The sequence below is a fragment of the Vicugna pacos genome, chromosome 2, assembly GCF_048564905.1.
Source record: "Vicugna pacos chromosome 2, VicPac4, whole genome shotgun sequence".
NCBI classification, from domain to species: Eukaryota; Metazoa; Chordata; class Mammalia; order Artiodactyla; family Camelidae; genus Vicugna; species Vicugna pacos.
Window position 1 is genome coordinate 62494026 of NC_132988.1, and position 26085 is coordinate 62520110.

The 26085-nt window shown below is 36.9% G+C and overlaps 1 protein-coding gene across 8 annotated transcripts in view; it reads left to right on the top strand.

Annotated features, from left to right (window-relative positions):
• The window catches only part of ADGRL3 (adhesion G protein-coupled receptor L3), a 730953-nt gene that overhangs the window by 12162 nt on the left and 692706 nt on the right, over positions 1 to 26085 (top strand). Inside the window, exon 1 of one of the 8 annotated variants that reach the window (XM_072940761.1) lies at positions 9465 to 9601. The exons of the other annotated variants lie outside the window; for them this stretch is intronic. The gene's annotated coding sequence lies outside the window, so the exon portion shown is untranslated. Of the gene's footprint in view, positions 1 to 9464; positions 9602 to 26085 lie in introns of those variants that run through there. 8 annotated transcript variants of the gene reach the window in all.

A 26085-nucleotide genomic window follows, 5' to 3' on the forward strand; every position in this document is an offset into this window, starting at 1 on the left:
ATATAATGGTTCATTGCAGTGTTCAGTGTGCAGAGGTTTTTTTCACACGTTTTTGGCTTGATTATCCGTGTATTTTATCCATGACTTATCTGTATTTTATGTGTGTGTGTGTTTGTTTTAGTAGAATTGAGGTTAAAGTATGTATACAGTTTGTATAATTTTCTCCAGTTTCCCAATGCCACTAATTTTTGAGAGCACCATTTTTAATACTGTAAAATATTTCATAGCGTGGGCACACTATGGTTTATTTAAACATTTCCTTATTCATGTGGGCTGTTATATTTTGCTAGGATAAGTAACATAAAGCTTGGCCCATTGTCTGATGATTTCTGTAGCACAGATTCAAATTAGCACAAATGTACTACAAATGTCAAATTATTAGGACAAAGAATAAATAATGACTATTTGACTTTTACTGCTTGGTTACAATGATCCACATGTGTTATTGTCCTCTGTGCATAACTCATCTTCTTTTGGGGAAATTTTTTTCCTTTTTTTTTTCTAGCCTATCAATTATTTCTTTAAAAAAACTGAAGTAGAGTCAGTTACAGTGTGTCAATTTCTGATGTACAGCATACTGTTTCAGTCATACATGTACATACATATATTTGTTTTCAAATTCTTGTTCGTTATAGGTTGTTACAAGTATTGAATACAGTTCCCTGTGCTATACAGAAGGAATTTGTTTTTTATCTGTCTTATGTATAGTAGTTAGTATTTGCACATCTTGAACTCCAAATTTATCCCTTTCCACACCCTTTCCCCCCAAGTAACCATAAGTTTGTTTAGGGAAATTTTTAAGAATTGTTAACTCTCAGTTGTGTATAGTTAGTAGTTAATAATTCTTGGTTATTTATACTTAATAAAGCTAGTATTTACCAGTTGTTTGATAATTCTTAGGAATTACTAACTCATTTATATCAATGTATAAAATCTGAGGGCAACTAAGTAGTAATAAAAATGAAATTTACTGACTACTAACATTTAAATAGGACTGTGCGTAAAGTCTTTGATTTTAATCTATTAAAACAAAACCAAATGATGAAACTGATTTATGAAGAATTAAGAGGTCCAGCATCTACTTTATGTTCCCATAAACTTTCTTAGTTTTGTTCTCCACTCTGAGTGGACTTATCTCTTAAGTTCATCTAAAAAAAAATCAATTTAACAGAGCTCTTCTGTACCAAACCTCTAAGGGAACAAGAAAATCAGTGAGCTTGGTGTGGGCTATTCTAAAATTTAAGGATGAGAAGGAGAAGTAAATTGTCAGTAAACACACTTATAGTAATTGAAGTTTGTCTATAAAAGGAGAGAGAGAGAGATCAGTAAAGAAAAGTAACTAAACAGAACATTCTGGCTCATAATTAATGAGCAAGAACTCAAGTTTTGCTAGATTTAAGTTCAGGTGGAGGTCTGTCTATAAGAATAAGAGTGAGGTACAAAATATGAGGTATTTAGTAGTGCTTAAGTCAAATAGAAGAGGAAAATAGTAGGCATATGATGCAACTTTTTATCATTTTTACAATAATGCCAATACCTACAGAATTTAATTTCATTAGTTCATTTTTCAGTAAGAGGGACTAATGAGTTCTACTTCAGGCAGCATCTTTGTGATTTCTGCTTCCAGTCTGAAAGACATATATTTAAGGTACATTTCTAGCAGTCAAATTGGAAACGAATTCTTATTTCACTTTCTTTATTTTCTTTAAATCTGTATCAGAACATATTTATGAGACCAAGTTTAATGCTAGATTAATAATGAATGTATAACTGCATGAATGTGCTTTATGGACCTAGAAGAAACAATTGAACATGAAAGCAATTTTTGAAGTTACTGTTGCAAGATAAATTCAAATGCCATTGAAAACTGCTCTGTACCTGCATGTGGAATAATAAAGGCATGGAAGAAATCTTAAAAGGCACACTCTTGTACACTCTGTTTGCTCAAAAAAATTAAATTGTTGATTAGCAATTCCCCATTTACTAATCAATGGGTATTTATACAAATAAAAATAAAAGTAACTAGTTGTCAGGAATTGAACTGTCTTGCCCAAAGTGACGTGGATGGTTTATAGCATGTGCTGCCTTTTATCAGTGGATTTCTCAGCCTTGCTCTAGAGAATTCTCATTTCTGATTTCAGGCATCATCTCTCTGTAGCTATACCACATTGGTCATGTAACTTCTCAAGGTCTGTTTCCTTGTAGGTAGGGGGTAGGACTATGTGTTCTTTCTCTCCAAAACATCCAGAAGGTAAAATAACATGGATAAAGTTCATTAGAATAGAATGCCTTTGTTTACAAGTTAATCTTTCCAAAAACTTACCTTAATAGGTAGTTGATTTTATAAGAATTTTCACATTACATTTGTCTTAAAGAGCTGAGCTATGGTACTGTGGTATTAGCATATTTTCAAAAGATAAAATAGGTTATACATTCTTTTCTTCAAGGTTTAAAAGAAAGTGACATGATGAAGATATTTTACATTCTTTACAAATGTTAAGGAATCTAGTATGTTTCTCTCCTATTTCTCTATATTTTATTTCCCTATTATTGAGGATACTAATAAGTTTTATTTAGTAGTAAATCATTTTAGGATATGAAATAGGATTTGATAGCATTTTTTATATCAGCTTTATTTCCCTTATGTTTATAGATAAAATAAATCCTACATCCAGAGCTTTGGGCTCACAGTACTATTACCTTGTACAAAGGCAGTTCCACCATCTCTTCATTTATAAAGTGGAAGCGTATACATTGATACACTTAGTATATACTTAATGTTTCTCTTTGACTCCTTTTTTATTCACATGGCTGGATTTATTTACTTAAAAGTATTAAAATTATTTTAAGGCTTAAGCATTAACTTGCATGTGATGATCTTTACTGAAAGTAAATACGCATGGAGAGAAATACAAAATGCAGCAATGTAATGTATGCTCATAAGAGAAGCAAAGAGGTAAAGTAGAAAAGAGCAAAAGCTTGGGAGACAGAAGGACATGATTTCCAACCCTCTGTCTGTATAGCATATGATGCTGGGAAAGTTACTCCCCCTCTCCAAGCCTTAGTTTTCTCATGTGCAAAATGGGGATAAAAATAATACTTACCTTTATTGTGAGGATTAAATGAGATGATGTACACAAAACGTATAGCATACCGACCACTTTTATAGTTAATTTTAATAGGTCGTTGAATTGGCTATCTTCTTTTAAGTGGAACTCTAAATTGCTCTGCTTTCCTGCACTTCTCAAAAGACCAGCTTTGTTAAGTTATTTATTTTGTCATTCACCGTGTATTTGTTCGTACCAGATGTCTGCCACGTGCCGGGGCTGTGGAGCATAACATGGCAGAAAGAGCCTCTGCCTTTAGCACTTGCAAAATCATGGAAATGAAGTGTTAGGCGAGGTATCTATCATACATTATTTGTTAAAATCTGGTAAGTGCTACAAAGGTTAAGCCCAGGATGCTGTGAGGTGGAGCAGGATAAGACCTTGTCTGAGTTGGAGGTGGGCTGGTCTGCAGAGACTTCCCAGAGCGGGCGACATTTGAGCTAAGATGTGAAGGTTGAGTAGGCAGCCCTGGAGAATGTGCTGGTTCACTGCTCCCTTCACATTCTGTCATTGGAAGAGCTCATCACAGACCCAGGCATGTTCTAGTGGAGGGGGTTAATAGAGGTGAGTAAAGGGAAGAAAATTAAGCATAGTTACCTTGATTTGGCAATAGGAACAGCAGCCCCGAATTTTTCATTTTACAGAGGAACTGAGTGAACACAGAATGGTTTAATATCAGTTGTCTGCCTATAATATTAAATTTCAGAATATCATAAACTATCTGTTGACGATAAAGAATGGGCAAGGCACTGTAATTTGAGATGAGGAGGGTACGTCAAATCTATACAGATATTGAAACCAAGATTTCTTAGTTTATCTTTAGAGATATATAAATGTGTGTCTGTGACTAGGAGGGAGTTTTACTCCAGAAGGTTGGTTTCTGTTCATTTTCAGTCTAACTTCTCCCTGTCCCCACTGGCTTATGTCCACAGAAACTCTGTAGAAATGTAGGAACTAGCTTCAGGAATACCAGTGCTCAAGTTTGGCAGTGCTATGGTTATGACTCTTACTTGTCAAGGAACAGCAGTAAAACACCAATCTGGAAAACAGCTGTTCAGAGAGAGATTACCATTTACTAAAGACAGTAGACTGTCGTATCGCCACTGCTAGAATTAAACTTATCATTTAACTATTTGAAGGCTTTCCACAGTGGGTGATGATAAAACTGACTTTATTTTTATTTAGAACAAATCATCGAATATTAATAAAATAATGGTAAAGTATGTTCTAGAAAACAAATGATATTAGTTTAAGATATTGCTCATTAATTCTATGAGCAAAATGATAAATAAGTGTGGTTTAAGAAAATTATCTTAGCAGAATACAATTTTTAATATAGGGAAAATAGTAAGAAGATAGTAAGTTTGGAACCATTAATCTTTTTCATCCATTTGTCAACATTTATTGTGTGCTTCCTGTGTGACAAAATTAAGTATAATTGTGATAGAGATTAGAAAAGGGAAAATAATGAGTTTTATGGGAATATTTTCTCTAAGGATCTCAGGCCATCCAGATGAGAGATTTTCTCATCCTGCTGAGCCCTGGAGGATGTGAAGGAGTTGGTCAAGCAGACAGGCTTCCTGAAGAAGGGAATCAAAGCCGAGGGTGAGACGGAGCTCAGCTCATGTGAGAAACAGTGGGAAGGTCCTAGTAGCTGGAACACAGGATTGAAAGAGGAGGTGACGTGAAACGTGCTAGGGAAGTAAATGGGAGTCCATAATGTGTCGTCTGTTTTTTAAGTATTTTGGCCTTTATCTTAGGAGCAGTGGGCAGTCATTAAAGGTTTTAAGCCAGGTTGTAACAAGATCAGATTTTTGTTTGACAAAGATCACGTTGGCTGTTCTGTGTAGATATAATTGGAGGAGGCATGAAGAGGGGAGGTGGAGAGACCAGTTAGATGCCAGTCTAAGCTTCTGCTACACCCCTTCCCAGCTGGGAAGTGTAGGCCAGAGCTTGCCTCTTTCTGGCTTCAGCTGACTGAGGTGCAAGGAAAGGGTTTGTATTAAATAATATCCCTTTCAACTTTAATATGCTGTACTCTCATTTTATTGTAAAAAGCTAAGTGATGTGATCATTATTTAAATTACCTTATAGGAACTTGTTATTAATTTTTACTCATCTTCCTGTTGATATATTGTTATAATGCTATATCCAATTATTTAGTTAGATTTATTAAGTTTTTTTTTACCTAAAAGGTAAAGTCTATTCTTTGGAGACGTATACCCGTAACTAGAATTTTTATATGTTTGTATTTTAAGTGCTACACAAAAATCATAAAATCAGATGTTGGGACTACATGTGATTTAGTTAAGAGGGTTTATGTCACAAAATTCTTCCATTTTGGGCAAAGTGATTTATTTATTTGTATTCCTGAAGTCATTAAATGGATTTCCTATTTTAACGGTACCTGAAAAGACAGTAATACATTGTTTCTTGTAACACTACAGCAGTCTGATAGTCTGAGTGGCAAATGCAAAAAAGTTGACTGTTTATTATGTAAGAATTTATAAGATGTTTTTCTACTTGTGTCTTTCATTAATTATTTAAATATTTTGTTTCCTCCTTGTGTTCTGTTTTCTAATTCCCCTAAACTCTTTTATGTCTCTTTTATGGCATTTATGACATTCTGCCGTGGCGTTTGATAATTTCTCTTCTTGTTTCATACTTCTGTGGAAATATAATTTCATTGAAGGCAGGGACTACTTAGTCCCTTTTATCATAACCTGGAGTACCTGATTATGTCAGTGGAGATGGTGGTTTATGTTGATAGGTTGAGTTCTTCAAAGATGGAGATGTAGTATGTTAGCTAAGTGTTATATATGATATGTCTTTTCTGTTTAAAAAATTAATAGCACATACTCTATAATTACTTGGCTGTGTCCATGAGCCTTAGTGACTTAGAAAATGGACTCTAGGATCAGATGAACTTAAGCCTAAACCTGGAAACTGTGTACCCTGTAATAGCTGTGTGACTTTGGGTCATTTTCTGAGCCTCAGTTTACTCTCTGTATTGTTGGGCTAATGATATGTATTTCATCGTGGGCTTACGAGAATTAAATTAGTTTCTGTCAGATAATGCATTGCATAAGGTCTGGTTATTGTATGTGAGAGACGGGTGGAGAAAATCGGGGCTATCACCCTTGCACGTAGCAGGAAGGAGTGGAACATGGTGCTTCAATCCATCTCTTTTTATCCTTTGTTCCCAAACTTTTTGCAAGATTGATATCACTTTGTATCTGTTGTCTTCAATCTTCATGGCCTTCCATTTGGAATCATTTTGTCATGTTACTTCATGTACACTATACAGTTTTTTTTTTAATCTCTGACTACAATCTTTTTTATCTCTGACTTATTCTGAAAGGAATGATTATCTCACAATTTATGAGGTACAAATGGAATCCAGAACACTGGCAGGCACTGTCAGATAAGAATGTCAGAAATGCCTTTATTACTTATTTCTAATACATTCTATAGGCATATCTACCTAATACATTTAGGCTATAAAATGTAATTTGTATATGTCGTATTTCAGGGCAGACGTAGTCTTCCCCTGTCCCCAGTGTACATTTCCCTGAAATCAACTGTTTTTAGAATTTGAAGAACATTGCTTATTTTAAAAGTGACAATCTGAGAAAATAGGATTACTGTCACAAAGAATGAACTGTTAAGGAGGACAAGGTGTGAGATCAGAGTACTTCATCTTGAATAAACTTCTCTTGTGTTGGATGGAGTACAGCTTTATAAAACCTTGAAACAGTGAGGAATCATAATTGGGTAACATTCAGCAAAATTACTGGTAGTTTTGAGAAAAAAAAGCATACAGTTGCATGCATAATGAAAATAGTGTAGTTTTGAAAAAATAATTTGAAGCCAGCTGTTCTGAAAGCAATTGCGAATGTGTATGAACTGGGACTTGGTGCCCTTTGTATGGCCTGTGAGAACTTGCTTTTCAAAGGTAGACTTGTAGTATGATGTCAGTGTTTGTGTCCTCTTGAAGAACCGCTATTTCAATATAAGATATTCCCTGTTCTCTGATTATAGCATATGGAAGAGATATACTTTTAAACCTCTCAACAGCTGAAGGGACCGTTTCAAAGAACATTAAATTTTTTTTTTGTTTGTAGGTTCATTCGTTTATTTCCATTTGGAGGAGGTACTGGGGATTGAAGCCGGGATCTTGTGTGTGTTAAGAGGCGCTCTAGCACTTGAGCTATACCCCTCACCCCCCATGAAAACTCCTCAGTTCTTGTCCTGGGCAATCAAATATCTGATATGACTTGTAATCCTGACTGCTCTAAAAGTGAATTAGTAATTTTTCTGTGAGTTTTTGAATCTCTTACTGGAAGTAATCATTTCTTCCATAATTAAGTTGTTTTATTATTTATTTTTTCTGAATGTTGTATTAAAAAGAACTCTTAAGCACAGTGTGACACAGTTAAGCGTATAAAAAAAAACTTTGTTTTGAATAATTTTGGGTAATTGTAGCAAACCAGATGTTGCTAAGTTCTTATTTAATCAGAGATAAAAAATATTCTCAATATAGTTTTGTCTAGCTGTCAACTTAGATAAATGAATCCATTTCAGTCAGCATGCTCCTAGTGGAAAAAGGAGGGAATATCATAACATTTTTCTAGCTACATTTGTTGAAAATAAATATTAATCTTCTATGTGGTTAAAACCATGCTGTGCCAATTTTATCATAACCATAATTGCAGAGAAGCCTTTTAGATTTTTTATTTTGATGAAGTTTACTTCTTTTTATCCTCTGGAGGCTTCGTGTTAGATTCTGATTTTCATTTCGATTATATGACCATGTAGGTTTGTGTTCATCTTATATTATCTTGAGGCTACTTGTTAAAAGACACTATTGGGTGGTTTTATTCTGCAAACGTAAGGCTATGACATGGTCGAGATTTTTTTTTTCCCCTCTCAAACCTAAGCCTCTGTCTTTAAAACCTACGCTTCTGTTTTTACCTTTTTAAAAAATCTGTTGTAATTCATGGGAGAAACTTAAATAGTAATATTTTATATATTCCCTGTTCTCTTTTGTTCTGTAGCATTACTTAAGACAGAATACTTCCAGAGCTGTGCCGACTTCTCAGAAAATGGTGCATAAATTAACACACTAAAGGAAAACAAAAAGCAAACTAACAAAACAAAATAAAGCAAGGCATAAGGCCAGGAAAAATAATGTTAATTTCAAGCTCCACTAGAAATGCCAGTGAGAAGAATGGCAGGAAAGGATGATAAGTACAGGGACCCAACTGGTAAAGAATGAGTTTATATGTTTGTATCTTCTTATTGTGTAGTCGGGAAAGGTGGAAAGGAAATCTCAGGCCATGAAGTAAATAATTACCTCTTAATACCCACAACATCACTTTTCTATACTAATAAAAGTTTTGAATTATTTGCTGTCTTAGGGGTCTTCAGTATTACTGTATAGAGGGGCTGTGGTAAGGGGATTCAACATGGCTGTAACTGATGATTTTTGTCAAATGTATGGGAAGCTTGTAGGGAAAATTGTTAGTTCAGTAGAAAACCACTTTAGCTGTAATAATTACCAGAGCTAATTGATTGTTCCAGTTTATGTGGATGTTTGTCTAGGCTAGTCATCGAGGAAATACAGAAAGTGAAGATTGAAGTTGGAATTTTATTTCCATTTCTAAGAATAATTCTGAAACATGTGACTCAGATTTTTTTTTCAAGTCAGACTCTCTCATCTCAGTTTTGTTCATGTCCTCTTCAGAAAGCAGGTTTTGAAAGTGTTCTTAACTGGTAGATAGAAAATTGGTTGGAAACATTTCACAAAATTCTCTTTGGAGAGAGAAAGAGATGCCAAGGAAGAGGGGGAAATCATATGTGTAGTTTTATCTCCTTTTGCTTTTATTACAGCATTTTGAGGAAAGAGTGGAAAGCACATTTAATGGTTTCTCTGCAGTTAGGATACTTTGTACAACATGAACAGCGAGAAGAAAGTGAAGCAAAATTGTCCTTTTATGGGTTTCTCATTGGTCTTCCTGCTTCGGTGACTTGATGCAAGAGAAATAAAACAATTCTCTTAAGATCTCCTGGAACACAGTGGTTTTGAATGTACGTGTAGAACTAGATTGGTGAGTGATGGTGTCAGTCATATGCCTATACTTGGGTTTCAGATTTATGTGTCAACATTGTGGGTGTTTTGCCTACACACTATGGGGTAACAACCTGTATTTTGTTTTTATTTTTTTTCCTCTGTGCTGAGGGTGTGTGTCTGAGTGTTTGTGACCTAGTGATTGTTTGGGCAGAAGAGGTAGGTGGTTTGGAGTCGCCTTGTCTTTCTTACATTGCCTAGTTTCTGTCTTCCCTGTGCCTTTGGAAGCACAATAGAAATGACAACCTAGAAGCAAGTGATCAGCTCCCAAGGGCAAAATATGAAAAGGTCCCAGACTTGAAAAGTGTTATTTGTGGAAGTCTCCAAATATTACATTCAGAAATGTGAGTTCACAGAGTACTAGGTAAGTGTCTTTATGTTTGTTAACCTTTCTTTCACTTGAAATTCTTGATGCGTCCTTTAAATACATTTTCTACTCATAAAATTTATATATTGGTAAGTTAGAACTTATTTTTGGAATAAAGTTTAAAAATCATACTTTATTTTTTTTTATTTCCAGAAAGGATCTTTGTGTGTACCTGAGTGGGGTCGCAAAGACAGATCTGATGTAAATTTCCTTTGTAAATTTCCTTCCTGATGTAAATTTATCATTGCTCTTTCTTCCAGCTTTCAGAAAGCTTTAAAGGTGTTTATTTTCCTTAGCTATAAGCTTTGCGGTGGACTTACTCGTATCTCAGGTGTGTTTAGGTGCCTCTACTCAGGTGTTTACTGACATTAGAAAGTATGCTACATGAATGTGGAAGCCACTCTTTATTCTTTTAAGACTGGTTACAATTTTGATATAGTAGTGGCCAGAAACTTGAAATGTATGAATTTATTTTGATACACAAATGAAAGTTCCTCAGTGAGAGATTTATTGCTTCTTACTAAAGTCCTGTATGTTTGTAATTTTTTTTTTTAACTGAAGGCCAAAAAAAAAAAAAGAAAAGAAAAATTGGACTGAGTCTTCCAGATTTTCTCTGGAGGAAGTAAAGAAAAGTGTTACTTTTTTTTAAGGTATGCCTAGTGTAATAGTGTATAAAATGTGTATGCCTAGGAAATGGTGGTGTTTAAAATGTATGAGGAGAGGTTTAACAGTTCGTAGTGGTCATCTGGAGGTGTAGAAATGAGCACCCAGCTGCTCGTTTGAGGGCATCTCTTTGAATCCTTGGCAGACGCGGTCCAGGCTCAGCGGCTTGGCTAACTTGTGTGCACCCCTGGGCTCATCGACAATTGGGAATCCTTGGCAGGGTACCTGTGCAGGGAAGCGTCGACTCCAAGGGTGTGGAGGTACCAACCCACTGCCTTCTCCAGCTAGGTAGTGACACTTCACCATTTCTGTTGCCTCTGTATGGCCAGGGAACTTGAAACAATCTATAAAAGAAAGACAGTCTTTCTACACATTAAATGTCATCTTCTGCATAGAGCACCAGCCACCCCTGCTTGCTTGAGCGCACAGTCGTTGCGGAGGCTGGAGGAGGGCAGAGTGCTTCTCTCATGCTCCTTTAACTCTGCTCACCAGTCCTCTCACTGACGGCCTAAAATCTATGTGTATCGTATCCCTTTGCAAAAGGAGGGGGACATTTTTATCATTTCATCCCAAAGTTATAAGCCATTCCTGGAATTAAGCAATTTGGCCTCTGGTGCTTTCAGTGTAGCTGCCTGGTAGAGCAGAAGGGCAATCCAGTGACCCCAGGGAACTGGAAAAGCCGTGTTCCTTTGGCATCATACTGTGACATGTGCCATTTCCTGGGTGGTACTGTGGGCTGGTTAGCTCCCAGTCAAACCCACCTTCTTGGAGTTGATGGCCCCACGATTGAAAGGCTATGTAAGACTGAACCTTGTCTTACATGTAGAAACATGCCCAGCTTTACATAGCTACTGTGCCAATGTCTGCCCTTCCCTTTTCTTCTCTTCCCATCTCCATACTGACAGGGACATTATCCTTCCTGCCTTAACCTCTTCAACCTCAGTGTTGTCCTAGGACATCAATATAATGTCATTTAACTATCAAGTAATAGGGCAAGATAGTCCAGTGTTTATCTGTGCAGATAATTGCAAATACCACCTTGTTGTTCACTTCAGCAAAATATAGATTAATACATTTTAACAGGCATCTGTTTAATAGACATCTCTGTTTTTACTTCCTCCTGTTTGTTTAGTGACATCTAGTTTAATTCCAGAGCTGAGCTTACTTCATTCTTAGAGAAGCAAGGCCCTTTCTTCTGAGCCCCAGTCAACAGTCAGAACTGGTCTTTCAGCAATAACCTTGGCTCATCAAGTTCTTTGGGTTCAGTCCTATGTATCTCTTTTCTTTCCTGGCCCATGGTCAGAGTGAAAATCCAGTGACGTTCCCTACTTTCACTTAACATCTTTTCCATCATTGCTTTTTTCCCTTTTTGTTCTTAGAATTCTTTTGCTGAAGGCTCTCAAGTTCTTATTTTTCTGTAACAGCCTCTCAGAATGCTCCCCATCCCCAGTCTTTGTCTACCCAAGAATTACCATCTAGAATTTATGGTGACTCATCGTGGGTGACAGGTGAGTCACTGTGCCAGACTTAGATTTAGTTTTCTGTTGTTCCTTTTCAGTTCACATATTAGCGTACACATGGTCATTTCTGAGCCGGTTATAATTACCATGCTCCCATCACCTTGGCTCGGTGAGGGGCGTCTCGGAGCCTGTAAGTTACCCGAATGGCTGAGATTAATGATCACTTCTTTAAAAGAAAACACCACGAGTTCACTTTAGAGTTTATTTTAGCTATAACTAGAGAATCTTTAGAATTTGTAACAGTAAATAAATCATTTCATTTTGAAGTGTGGGAGACAAGAAAAATCTCCCTCTCTCTTTGTTTTTTCCTGAAATGTCATATTAGTTTCTACATTGTCAGAAACCACTTGTTTTCTGTGCATGTGTGATTATTCTAACTCTAAGGTCGTTAATAGAGCTGAGATCTTGGTGTAGAGTGGCCAGCAGAAGACCATTCATTTTATGGGACTCTTTTTAGATTCTTGACCTTAGATGAAATGCAAATACCACTGCTGAGGTGAATAATCTTTGAATTATAAAGTAGAATGTATTTGACCTTTGTTTACTGATCTCACTTTAAGGGAAAAAGGAGGAAGTGAAAATCCTGGGGGATTTTCTACTTCTGCTTCAATTTGCCTAGCAAACAGCTTGAGGGGACAGCTCAGGTGGGACTGTGGCATGAAGTTGTAATTCCACCCCACTCTGGAGACATGTAGGTGTTAGCTGGAAAAAAACGATGGAAAAGGGATGTTCTACAAAATCCAACTCTTGTCTACTACCCTTAGAATAAATAAAAGGTTTATGAAAGTGGAGCCTCATTATCTTCATAAATAGAGATTATTTAAACTCTTAATGAAGAAGGAATGGGAAATATATCCTACTGATAAATCATATTTGACCTGTTTAAGATATTTAGAACTAGATTATTTTACTAATCTGTGCTTTGGAAGCAAGTTATGTATCTAAATGATCATAACATCTTTTTTATTTACAATTTTGTTTTCTGGAGCTCAGCATGAAATGCAGTGCCTGGCACATAATACATGCTTCATAAATGCAGATTGAGTGAATGAGGGTTAAAGCTTTGTTTTGCAGTTACAAAGATGTCTGCTAAAGATGGCTTAGGGAATTTTAACCTTTTCTTATGGCCACATATTTTCTGTAAAGTGTTTCTTATCTTTCAGAATTATATTACAATCCTAATGGAAAAGAATGATCTGTTTTTTTTTTTTTTTAGTTCTTGCCTTGGCTGACTGGGCTTTGGAATTTTATGACTAATGAAATACAGTGTTTCTCTTTTCACTTTCAAATGTAGCACTTCGATTCTCATTTTTCATTCATGGGTCTATCTTTGTAAAACCATTCTGTTGTCAACAATCAAAGGGTAATAAGCCCTAATTGTTAAACACAGTCAGTAGAAGCTGTGATATGCTGATATTCTAAAGCTTTGAATATTTAAAATGGTCATCATTTGATGTTCTGTGACATCTGGACTGCTCAGCAAGCTACTCTAAAAAAAGAACTGGGAATTTTCTTAAATGTTTTATTTTGGATCAATTTCAACTTAGAGGAAAGTCATAAAAATAGTGTGAGGAGTTCTCATATACCTCTTAATCAGCGTGCCTTAATGTTACCACTTATGTAACTGTTACGATCTGAATATGTCCCCCTGAAATTTATATGTTGAAATTCCAATGTCCAATGTGACAGTATTAGGAGATAAGTCCTTTGAGAGGTCTTAGGTCATGAAGGTGGAGCCCTCATGAATGACATTAGTGCTCTTATAAAAGAGACCTTACCGAGCTCCCTAGCCATCCGCTTCTGCCCTGCGGGGGGCACAGTGAAAAGACTGACACCTATGAACCAGGAAACCCTACCAAACACTGAATCTGTGGCACCATGATCGCGGACTTTCAGCTTCCAGAACTGTGAGAAGTAAATTTCTATTATTAATAAGATACCCAGCCTCTGATATTTTGTTATAGTAGCCCAAACAGACTAAGGCAGTAACTTTAGTTTGGTTATGAACATCTGGAAATTAACTTTGGTAAAATACCATTTACTCAATTCTGAGTTGCAGATCTTGTTCAAATTTCATTAGTTTTTCCACTGATGTACTAGGAGAGTTTTAAAATGTCGATTAAGTTATAGTTGGAATTGTGTAAGACTGATAATTTTTGCCATTGTTTACTTTCTTAAAATAGTAATGACAGGTCATGCCTCTTTTAATACATGATGCTGTAATAATGGTGTTCCTTTTTTCTTATGCTGGAGTTCATATTCAAATGCTAGCATATGAGAAAAGGAATACCATTATTATTTTAGGAATTCATTAAATGTTACTGATGTTAACATTTTATTTGTATCACCATTTAAACGATCTTTTCCGTATCATGATAAATTTTGCACTTCCGAGTCAGTGTGTCTGTAGAATCAAGTTAAATATCCTAATTTGATTTTAGATCTGTCATACTATAAAAGCTATATACTTCATCAATCTCATCAATCATAAAAACCACTGTTCTTATAGTAGAAGACAGTAAGTGGTAAAAAGTAAATGTTTCAGACTAAAACAGGACTGAGAGGAATTTAAGCATAGCAAACTGTGATAGAGGAAAAATTTGATTATTTGGTAAAAGGCCTTCCTTAGTCCTTAACATATCTAACAGCCCGCTATGTGGGAAATTTTCCTGTGTGTCTAATCATATGCTGCAGCATAGATTAAATCCCTCTTTGTCGGCAACCGATGATAACTGGTTGTCAGCTCATCGAGGGCAGGTTCAGCTCTTTATCATTACGGGTTTCAGCGGAGCGTGGTATCTGGCACACGTACACAGTCAGTGTCTGCTTACCTGAGGGAGATTTGGTCTAGAGGCAAAGCAAGGACTTGAGAGGCCTGCTCAGTTATCTTCCAGTGGTAGGCCCAGGCTCTAAGCTTTTTCAGGGAATCTTCTGGAACGTTCCTCCCTGTCACCTAGTCACACCACACAACTAGCGGTCTGCCTACTATGCACGGTATTTCATGTGTTTGTGTCTTTGCTTCTGTGCTTATTGAAGCCTTATTTGTCTGTTTATGGGTAGTGAGCAGTAATGAAACAGCCTCTGCCACGTAAGTTGTATATATAGTAAATTTTTGAAATAAAATCTTCCAAATAAGTTTTAATAGGGCAATGAAAAGAAATACTCTGGTAGCCCATCTAGACATTATTTATTTCATAATGTTTTGAGAAAACTTGAATTTTTGGGTAGCAGGGTTTTTTTTTTTTAACATTTGAATTATAATGTACATATTAGACTTCTTGATTTTCAGGTTGACACTGGATATCTGACATTTTTTTATCTTAATTTTTTTCTTTTAACCATACATGTGGTAATTTTAATTTATAAATGTGTGAAAAGCCAGGCTAACTCAAATGACTTTATGAATCAAAAATCCAGAATGTACTTTAAAAGAACTTATTTCAGCATCTGTTGTTTAAGTGAGGGCTAAGTAAAGTCTGGAAATCAGAATGCCTAGAGTGTAGATTTTGGCTCTAGCAATTATATGATATTGGCACATCCTGAGTCTCTTGCAAATAGGGGATCCTAAGTAGACTTATATCAGTAGTGTTAAGGTTCATGAGATAAGAGACCTAAATCACATAGTGCAGTGTTTGGACCACAGGGAAGACTTAATAAATATTAATATAACTCTTTAAAGAAGGCATCATTTTAGTGTTTTAAATCACCGTATACAATATGATAATATTTTGAGAGAGGACTGAGGATAAATTAGTGTAACGTATCATTGCTTGGGAATTTGAAGTTACACTATTAAAAGTTATATTATTTAATTTTGGTATATGTTATTTTCCTTTTAGATAAAGAAGAGATTTGTTAATTTACTTTTGAATGAATTTAGAGATTATCATAACATGTAAGGGCTTTATCCGAGAATGGCAGATAATCAGGCAACTTTAAGAATAAAGAGCAGTGGAGAGATGGGAACAAGTGAGAAGCAGTATGACAACAGGAGGAGAAGAGAGCTGTCAGATGATGGTGACTAATAAATTTCCCCTTGCTACCATAGTAGTTACAGTGCTGCCACAGAGGCATTTTCATTTTACTGGGCTCCTCGAATAAGAATATTGCTAAATTCAACCAAGTGAAAATCTAAATGAGATAATGAAGATAAATATGCCTAAAGAGATTTAACCAAATACAGCTTTGTCTTCTTTCTTGGTGCAAAAATCATTCCAAAGGGGAGTAGTCCCAAACTAGTGCAGCAGGTTGGTGATGACAGTCAGACCTGATACTGCTACTGCTTTATAGCCCGGTCATGTTGCTCTGATGTCCTTTGGGCTCTCATGGGCCCACCATGGATGCTTTCCTTTCAGCCCCTTACATTCCAGGCGTTCATGTCAGCCATGGGAGGGAGGAGAAAGTTGTGCAAAAGTGTTGGAACTAGGATTGGGAGAGGAAAACCTCCCTAGAAAACACTCAGCCTGTATGTCTTTCATCAGTGGTGAGCCGCTGGGCCACTCCTAGCTACAAGGGCCTCAGGGGAATCGAGTAATTTTTTAAAAAGCACATTCTTACTCCAAACAATATGAAGTTTCTGTTACTTTGGAAAAGGCGGGTGAATGATAGGCCACTAGTCCTGTCTGCAGAAGCCCTCGGCACAGTTCTTGGCACACAGTGAATCCTCTGTGTCTGGTAGCCATTCTGCTGTTATCCTTACTGTTACTGTATTGGATTGCATTTCTTTTAGATCATCAGGATTGGCCCTAGTTTGGTTAAATGCAACAGTACTTAGTAGAACTTCCAAAAATTGCATATATTCCAAATATCGCAGCCCTTCTTATTTCTGAATTTGTAATGTGGGCTTAATTGCGTAAGTTGTTAAGAATGTGTAATGAGATATTTTCCCCAATGTTTTTAAACCTTTTCACTCCCATTGTGTTTTTTTTTTAATTTGCAGTTATGTTTACAACAGATAACATATTTACTGTTTATCTGAACCACCTGTCACATGAGTTTTATAGTAACATAGCTTTAGTTACCCATTCAAAAATATTTACTGTGTGCCTATTAGAAATGTGTGTCTTGATATGTGTAATAATATCTTGAGGTTTATCAAGCTTGTCGATCACTCTCAAAGATTTCAGTCTTATATAAAAGTGAATTGTCTCCTGCGGGAAAGCACCAATAAGAATGGGCTAGTGTGGCTTGGGCTCAGCCAGGCAGGCTTCTGTCCCCTGCAGGCAGCCAGCCCACGCTGGTATTCATTGCGGTGGACAAGGAAACCGACTCAGCAGCCCAGCTGGATGCAGTGGCCCAGGACAGGGAGGCTTGTTAGAAGGATCCCTAGGAGAAGACAGCCTCAGCAGTGCGCAGGGCTGGACCAGGCGTGCCGGATGAACCCTGTGCTGCAATGAAAGGAGATACGTGCGATGCCAGTGGGTGGACTGAAGCTGCTGTTGTGCCTGTAGTCTCCTCTGGCAGGTGGGTGGAGCAGAAACTGAAGCTGGAAGACATCCTGTGATTCCAGGTGAGAGGGTTTGAAGCAGGAAGAGGCCACTAGTGATTCACTCAGGGCAATACTTTATGGAGGTTGTTGGGAGGGGACAAAACACAAAAGCAGTCTCCCAGAATTAGGCTCTGGTCCTTTCCTTTCTTTGGGAATACTGTAGTTTACCTCCATCTCACCATCCTTCCCTCTTCACCTGGCAATTTCAGGCGTGTCGTTTAGTGTCAGATTAGAAGTCACCCCCTCTTCCCCTTCCCCCGAATCTGGATAAGGTCGTCCTTCCTGAATTTCCTTAGCAACTGCACTCCGTTTGCTGCATGCAGCAGTTCTCAGCGCTTCTGGTCACTGTCTACCTGCTTTGTTTCCCACAAACTGTACGTGTGCCCTTCGTTTTATCCTCTGGGGCTGTCTCACTGCCTGGTACATGGTAAATGCTAAGCGTAAGTTAATCAAAGGTATCCGTAATCTCATATACTGCATGGCAGTTTACAGGACCTGCATAGGAGTATATTTGAGCATATAACACTGAGGATTAATTATGACTGCGCTGTGCTGTTTCAATGCCAGAATGAGACCATTAGCTCGGAATAAGGAGAGAAGCGTTCCTAGGCAGATAGATGAGGAAAATTCCAAGGTGTGAATTTTTGCAAGTGCTTTACCTCCCAGAGCCCCAGTTTCCTAATCTGAAAACCTTGGAGAGGATGCTGACAGCTCCCAGCTGGGACTGTGTGAGGATTAAGTGTGGAGAAACCAGACTCAGGCTTGTTACAGGGTAGGTGATCAATTACTGTGATATATATTAGATTACACACTCTGATGTAGTCTTATCTGGATTTAAAGAGAATGTCGATTTTAGAGCCTGTTCACTTAGGTCTGAATTCCAGTTCTGCCAGTTACTAGCGACGTCACTTTGGAAAAGTAAGTTTATTCATCTTGAAAATGGGCTAATGATAGCGGCTGCCTCACAGAGCTGTTCTGTGGACTAAATGGCTGAAGACATGTTTAGAACAGCGCCTGACCCTTGAACATGTGCTCTAAGATACTCAGTTGTTAGTATAGGCAGAGGCACTAAAATTACTGTGTGAAGAGGCAGGTCCTCAGCTTTCATCAGGGCAGTCTCCAGAATATGACCAAAGGAGGCCACGTCGTATGTGGAACTGCCCCCAGCACCACCACCCACCTGAGGTTGTCATCAGTCATGGTGAGTTTGTTCTTTGTGTCAGCTTGAATGTGGGTTGGGGCGGTGTCTCAGTAGTTCTGTAATATCGCTCTATTCCAGAATTAAGTGCTCGAGTAATTATTATTACTGCTTTTAAAACAGATTTCTTTATTTTATAATTAGTACTAAAATCCATGATGAGAAAATCCATCTAGTTTATTCTAATACAGCAATGAAAATGTAAATATCACCAAATATTATAATAATAAAATTTTGTATTCAGCATATGAAAATTACTTTTATTTGAGTTTTATTTAAGTACTTCTGTACACGTTTTTCACTTAGAACCATGTCATCTATTTAGTTTTGAGTGTATGGAGTGATGTGAGTTAAATCCCTACAGTTCTTCCTTTTTAAATTAATCTCCTTTTCCTTTATTTTAGTTTCCTGAACTTCTGCCTTCTTTCTTTTCAAGGCCATTGCTCTCTGCCCTTTTATACCATATACACATTTTATATTTTTTCCTCCCTTCATCCCTTTAGTTGCAAGATGTGTTAGCTGTTCTTCCCAGGCTTTACTGCTAACATAATACAATGCTTGTACTTTTTGAGCTGGATGAAATATTGTATTTACCATCCAGATCCTCCATTTTATAGACCAAGAAGTTGAAGTTGTAAACAACAGTAATGAAGTTAGCCTGAAAGCCACTGTGTCTCCTGGCTCAAGTAGCCCATGTGGCTGTGCTCTCTGTGCTGTGGGAGGTGGAGGCTCTTTAGATTGGAGCTGGGGAGCTCTGGAGGGTCGTCCAGACAATACATGAGAAGATATAATGAGGTTAGTTCCTGCTGTGCTGACCATGGAAATGTTCCAGTGTTGCAATTAGAATTCATCATAGATTTGTGTAATGCTTATTAACCAGTTAATGAGACAAACAGGTGAATTTAAATTGTGTATTCAGCATGCAACAATTACATATTTGAGTACCTGTTCAAAACCGTTGGCATTGGTCTGGTTACTAGGGATCATAAATTAACAACAAAGATTTCTGTCCTTGAAAATTTTTCTAGAGGGGAGTTTTCTAAGGCATAATAAACTTAAAAAAGTGAGTAAATTACATTGCCTTTAGGAAGATACGTGCTATAGAAAAAAAGACAGCAGGATAAGGAGATTAGAATGAAAGGTTGAGGAGAATGGAAGGCAGGTGGTCACATTAAACAGGGTAGGCTTCATTGAGAAGGTGACATTTGAATAAGACTTGAAGGATATCACAACATATAAGGAAGTTTAGTCCAAATTTCTATACAATTTCTAATTGTATGGAAGTTAGGAAATGAATAAGGAAAGGAGCGTGTATTTGTTTTCTCTACTGTTTAGACACTGTGACATGTAATCCATAGCTATACCTATGAACCCTGCTCTAGAGGTGAAAAGTAGATTTCAAAGACACTTGTTAGGGAAAACTTCAGTTACTAATAAGGAGTGAGGCAAAATGTATTGATAAAATGAGGATGAAAGATAAAATGGCTTGCTCAGGTTAAGGATTTTGGCATTCTTCTTACTCCCACCATGGAAACAGCCTCTTTGAAATGGACGATTTTTTTTCCTTTTGAAATATTACATTTTTTTCACATTTATAGTAAGTTTATCATATCTTAAAATATGTTTGGTGAAATGGCTACTGGATTTCTAATGACATTTGCATCAATTTTGGTGTGGAGTTGCTTATGAAAGACTGTTAATGTTAATCTGAGCAAGTGCAGGGGCTGCCCTCCAGGTTCAGCATCAAATTTAACTTGTTTCTTGACACTGGAAGTCATTATAAATGTCAGAGGTGCTTGCCAATAACTCTAAGCTGTACACCCACATATTCAGTATTCCCAATCTAAGTAACATTAACAGCATTTTGTGAGGGTAGGGATTTTTCAGCACGGTGAGCTGTAACTGCCAAGTAACTCACAAGTCCTAGTGTAGTAAAGTATGAGCCCTGTTAATACTGGAGGATGCGGGTAGAAAAGCTTCTTAACTTGTGACAGAGAAGAGTATTAGAATACACTTCCTTCAAAATTCCTGTTATGGTAGAAGCTGTGGTTTGGCAGTTGTGGTTTAGCACATCTAAGCTGCCAAAGTGCGAGTTGTATCTGTTATCACTTAACTGCAAGGAGAATGCTGCAATGTCAATAATCATGCTCTGGTTTTAAAACATATTGTGGATCAGGCCAGTCAACAGAGAAGTTGAAATTGGTTTCCTGAGACTGCATTTGATGTTGGATCAATGTGGCATTGACCTGAATATTGTGCTGAATGGTGTGGCAGAAAGAGGATGAGCTTTTGGAAATTTTGGGTGTGTGTGTGTGTGCACGGGTGTTGTGCTGATGGGGTTTTTAGGAGGAGTCAGAAATTCTGATGAGTAAACCAAGAGAGGTGGGTGTCAGCCAGCTGCTGGGTGTTGACACCCTGATAAGGAGTTTGGACTTTCCTGCAGTTAGCAGGTGGAGGAAGCGAGGATATGTAGTTCTGTGAGGGAGGCTGGCTTAGAGATGCCTCTGGGAAAGGTGTTAAGGACCTAACTAGGCAGTAGCATGGGGATGGTGAGAAGTGTACTGGTATATGAGGTTCTAAGGAAGTAAAACATTTAGGAGTAAAGACTAAATCAAAGATGGATAGTAAAGGAGAATAAATCTAGGTTTATTTACATGTTGCTTTCCTGGGAGATAGAGAGGATGGTGGTGTCATTTTTTGGTCTTAGAAGACCATGAAAAAATTTCGTTGGGAAAGATTGCATTCACTGTAGGACATTTGTTTCCCTTCCACATGGGTATGGGCTGGATATAGATTTCTGGAGCTATAGGGGGGATTTGGGCTAGAGATTTAGATTTTGGCATCTTTGTGCAGAGATTGAGGCCAAGGTTATGAATTAAATTACTAGGAAGAGTCATAAAGTGCAGGCGTAGGATATAGCCAAGGATAAGTTCTTGGGGAACTCTAACATTGAAGGATCAAAACTAGAAAAGGGGAATAAGAAGGAATGGTCAAAGAGCTTGGAGGAGAAACACTTTAGTTTAAAAATGGAACCAAAGACAGTGTTTCAGAAGTTCTTATTTCAATGTAATTAGTGACTTTTTTCCAGCGCAGTGTTACTGAAGGGTGCTGATGGCTGAAAGATGATTGCGGGGGGTTGGTGATTGAATGAGGGGGTGAATAAGAACAGACAGCACGTGTAAATTACTTCCCCATTTATTGGAAAGAAGAAGAGAAAGCTTTGGCAGCCTCCAAAGTAGAACTGTAGACAGCTGTGAGGGTTAGTTTTTATGTGTTTGCTGCTCCTCTCACTTGCACTTTGGAGATAAGGGAGGCTGGAATGTGATGCTGAATGGTAGAAGTCACTCAGGAGAGAAGATCTGAGTAAAAGCAGAAATTAACAGAGCGAGGTCCCAGAAGACATGGAAGGAGAGCCTTAGTTTGTTCTTCTGCACGTAGAGATAAAAATACCTACTTTAAGGCTGTAAGGAATTATTGAGAGAGTATGTGCTCATTTGTCTAGTTAAATGCCTAGTGGTAAAAGGCACTCAGTAGATGTTAGGGCCACTCAGCCACCAAATCCTCACTCCCAAAATGTGCCTTGCTGACCTAGAGTTTGCACTAGTAGATACGTATTAAATGAAAGTACTGAACTGCACTGTGTTTACTTTACCCTACATTTATGATAATTTAAGAAGGGTTGAGCTGGTTGATCTGTAATTCTTAATTTGCCAAGTTTAAGCTTATGATTTGGCTAATTTTTTTAATTACCACATCTTTTCTGGCGATGTCACTGATTGTATAAAGCTTTACAAATATAATACTTGTAGTTCAGAATGATAGTGCAGCGTGCTAAAGTTTGTGGACCAAACTGTTGCTTATGAAATAAGAGACATAAGGGACATAAAAATTCCTCAAACGGCAAGAAGCACAGAATGGATAAAACATAGGTGTATAAAACCATCTCAAAGTGACTGAATTGCTCCCTGGCCTGAAGCTCTTTGCTAGGACTGCGTTGAAGTATGACTAGATCTGGTGAAATAGTGTGTCACTCAGGAGAAGAGCTGGGTAACTATGAATGGATAGAAAAGGGATTCTTTGCCCATTGGTGAGACCATCACTTTGCTGAGCTGGATAACTTGACCACCTGTGGAGGTCTTTAAATACTTGAATCAACTGATGCCTCTTGTTCTGATTTCTTGTTTGTTTGACTTGCCCTGAAGTCTGCCTTTGGGGACTGATGGATGAGAGACCTCTGATATCTGGGTCCCAGTGAAGGTCATTTCTTCTTGTAAATTAGTAAGTTGACATTCTGTTTATGTGTATCAGTCTCTGTGGGCTGGGGTATAGTGAAATCTGCCCTTGAGAAGCCTTTTTTCCCCTAAATGTGCAGCTTTCATCAATGTATCTAAGCATGTGAGAGTGACTCTTCTCTCTGCAATGTGGTCAGTGAGGAGACACCTTGCAGCTTTTTCTTGGCCCCATCAGTCATTTTTCTATCCTATGCACCATGGAGATAAAAAATTTATACCATTGAAACTCTTCTTGTTTATTCTTTGGCATTATATGAAGACAGTCTTTATTACATATGAATATTATTCTAATAAAGCTTTCTAGGGATTATACATATAAAATAAATTTTTGTGAGCATGCATCAATAATATGATAACACTATTTTTAGTGATTTTTAGCCTCTGTGAGTGGAGGTCAGTGTAAGATATATAGGTTTCTGCAGTCTGTCTTAAGTTTAAGAAAAGCGTGATAAATTCTAGTAATAATTCCTCTGAATTACAATTGTCACATGAAGTTGTTTTGGAAAAAAATACTATTTATTTCATAATTCAGTAAAGTGAATTAGAACAAAGTTTCCTCGGTGGGGTATGTATCAAAACTCTTTTGTCTGCACAGTGAAATCATTACTGTAAATCTGTCTAGGCTGGCAATATTCCTGTCCTTTTACACAAACAAGGCTACGAACTTGACTTTCTGGTTCAGATTTTACTACATTAAAATCTTTTGCTCCATGTGTGAATTTACATATAATTCTTCACTCGTTTGTTTTCAAAATGAAAAGAAATGTATTTATTCATCTGTAGTTGTATTCCATCTGAGTTTATGGTTTTATATTTTACTTCATGATTGTTGCTGACTAGTAAGGAATCACTTGTTTATTTTCCCTGACGTGTTGTTGTTGTTGTTTGTGAATGCATGAACAATACATTCTGAAAATGTTAGGACTTTTCACATTTTCCAAGTGTACATTCATTTGGGCTGCTGGAAATTTTAGGTACCTTAAACTTTTCACATTTAAGAGATTGAAAGCTTTATATAATGTGTTTTATGTATTTTACTATCTCTTACCTATACATATGTCACACTTTTTAGTTTTGTGGATAGGTTTCTACTGAACATTTGAGTATTTTTTGACCATCAGTTCTGGGTTAGCTGCATTTTCCTCCACTGGGGGAAGGAGAGACAGAGGTATTAGACTTTCAGTTAGTCCGTTAGCCGCTCTATTCTTTGACACATGGAGAAACACAAAATGAGACGGCAGAGATCACCACTAACAAAATCCTAGAGTTTTTTGTCTATGACAACTCCATGAGTGAAGCTGAGAAATGCCATTTTTTTCTTTGACCTGAAGTGTAACCATGTCTGCATTTTAGATGTTCTGAATATTGATAGAGATCATGAAATATAGACCTATCCGTTAGCCTTAAGAAAGCAAAAAAAAAAAAAAAAAGCTGTAAGATAATTAATGCAGCTGAGCTTTTCTGCAGTTATTAGTATTCTGGAAATACTTCCCTAACTTTCATTAGCTTTTTGAAAACTGCAACATCTATTTTTAAAAATTGGTCAGTAATCACATCTCTAGTGCATTAAATGTTAAACAAGTTCTTAAAAGCCAGATGATATTGTGATATTGCATATAAAAACAATATGCAAGTGAATGGTCAGGATGAAATGTGGAAACACAATAAAAACATTTCTGAATACCTTTTGTAACAATGTGGATCTGAGGCACATACTTTGACACTAGCTCTTTTGCACTTCTGAGATTGTGCTGGTGTCAGTTCATTGGAGGCTGACAGCTTTCTCCTTTTAGCTGATTGATTTTGAATTTTTCAAGCTGATTAATGTTTTCATTTGAATGATAATGCTGACTTTGCAGAAGATGTGATCTTTTAATTAGCAGATGCTGAGATTAGCATTAGAGCTGAACAGTAATTAGCATTTGTTCTTATAGTACAAGAGCACAAACTAAGTGCTAAAGCGATAGAGCTACTGTGTCGACTTTTCATTGCCTCTTTAGATCTTCTTTATGGGAGAGGTTAATAATTATTGAAATACTTAATCACTGTGGTACTAAAAACATTTTAACAAATTGAGGATTCACTTGAGAGAAAAATATCTGTTCTTCAATTCTTTCAGACTATCTGTATATATGTATGATTCTATTTTCAAGGTTTCCCTAAACTTTTACAAGAAAACTTAAACATTATTTTGTGAAAGTTTAAATTCTTATTTGTGTGTGTGTGTGTGTGTGTGTGTATACACAATGTGTAGTTATCTGAAATAGTCCAAAGTTTTGGTTTCCAGACTGACCATTTCAGTAGCACTCACTCTATTTCAAAAGCTGTCTTTAGAATCAGCTTAAAATTGACGAGTCCTAGTTAGAGACAGTAGAGTGAAGGGGTTAAGGATTGGGGTTTGGGTTCAGGCAAACTTAGATTCAGATCCCTGCTATGCCACTTCCTAGGGCATATCACTTGACAGTTCAGTTCTCAGTGTCCTCAACTGTAACATGAAGATTGTAATAGAATTGCTGTGAAGATTGAAACCGGTATTTTACATAAAGCATGTAGTGTACATTGAAATGACAAGTAACTATTACTGTTTTTAAAAACATACTATGTATATTAAGTAAAACTCATTATGACCTATATTTTTAAAAATACAGAAAAAAGATTTAGCTTAGTTAAGCTTGGCAAAGAAGATAATTACTAAACACCTGTAGGGTAACTAAACCCTCTTTATTTTTCTTAGCTTTATTTTGTATTGAAGTGTAGTTGATTTACAATGTTAGTTTCAGGTATACAGCAAAGCGATTCAGTTATACATATACATACATAGGTATATATATTTTTTCAGATTATTTTCCATTATATGTTGTTCCAAGAAATTGAATATAGTTCCCTGTGCTATACAGTAGGTCCCTGCTGTTGTTAAACCCCCTTTAAATAAATATATCTTCTTTTTCCAGATAGGTTTGCTTTTCACACTGTTTTGTGAGCATGGTGTGTGCTTCCGCCTCCTCTCCAGACAGCCCTGTCCATTGTGTCCATTCAGCTCGTGTTCATTTAGGAATTTGACAGATCGGCGGAGGTGTCCTCTCCAGAACTGCTGCTGAGCAGGGGCTGTTTTTTTTTTTTTTTAATGGTTTCTGCAACAAAAGATAGGGAAAAAAATCAAAGTGTGAATGATGACATACTTATATAAATTCAAGTCTGTTTGGCCACATATACAATGTGGACTACGTTTTTAGGTTGAAGGTAGAGGACAGGGTGATATTTTATAGGGAATGCTAACCTTGTGGTTGACTCCTTAATGTATATCGAATTTCAGTGTAGTG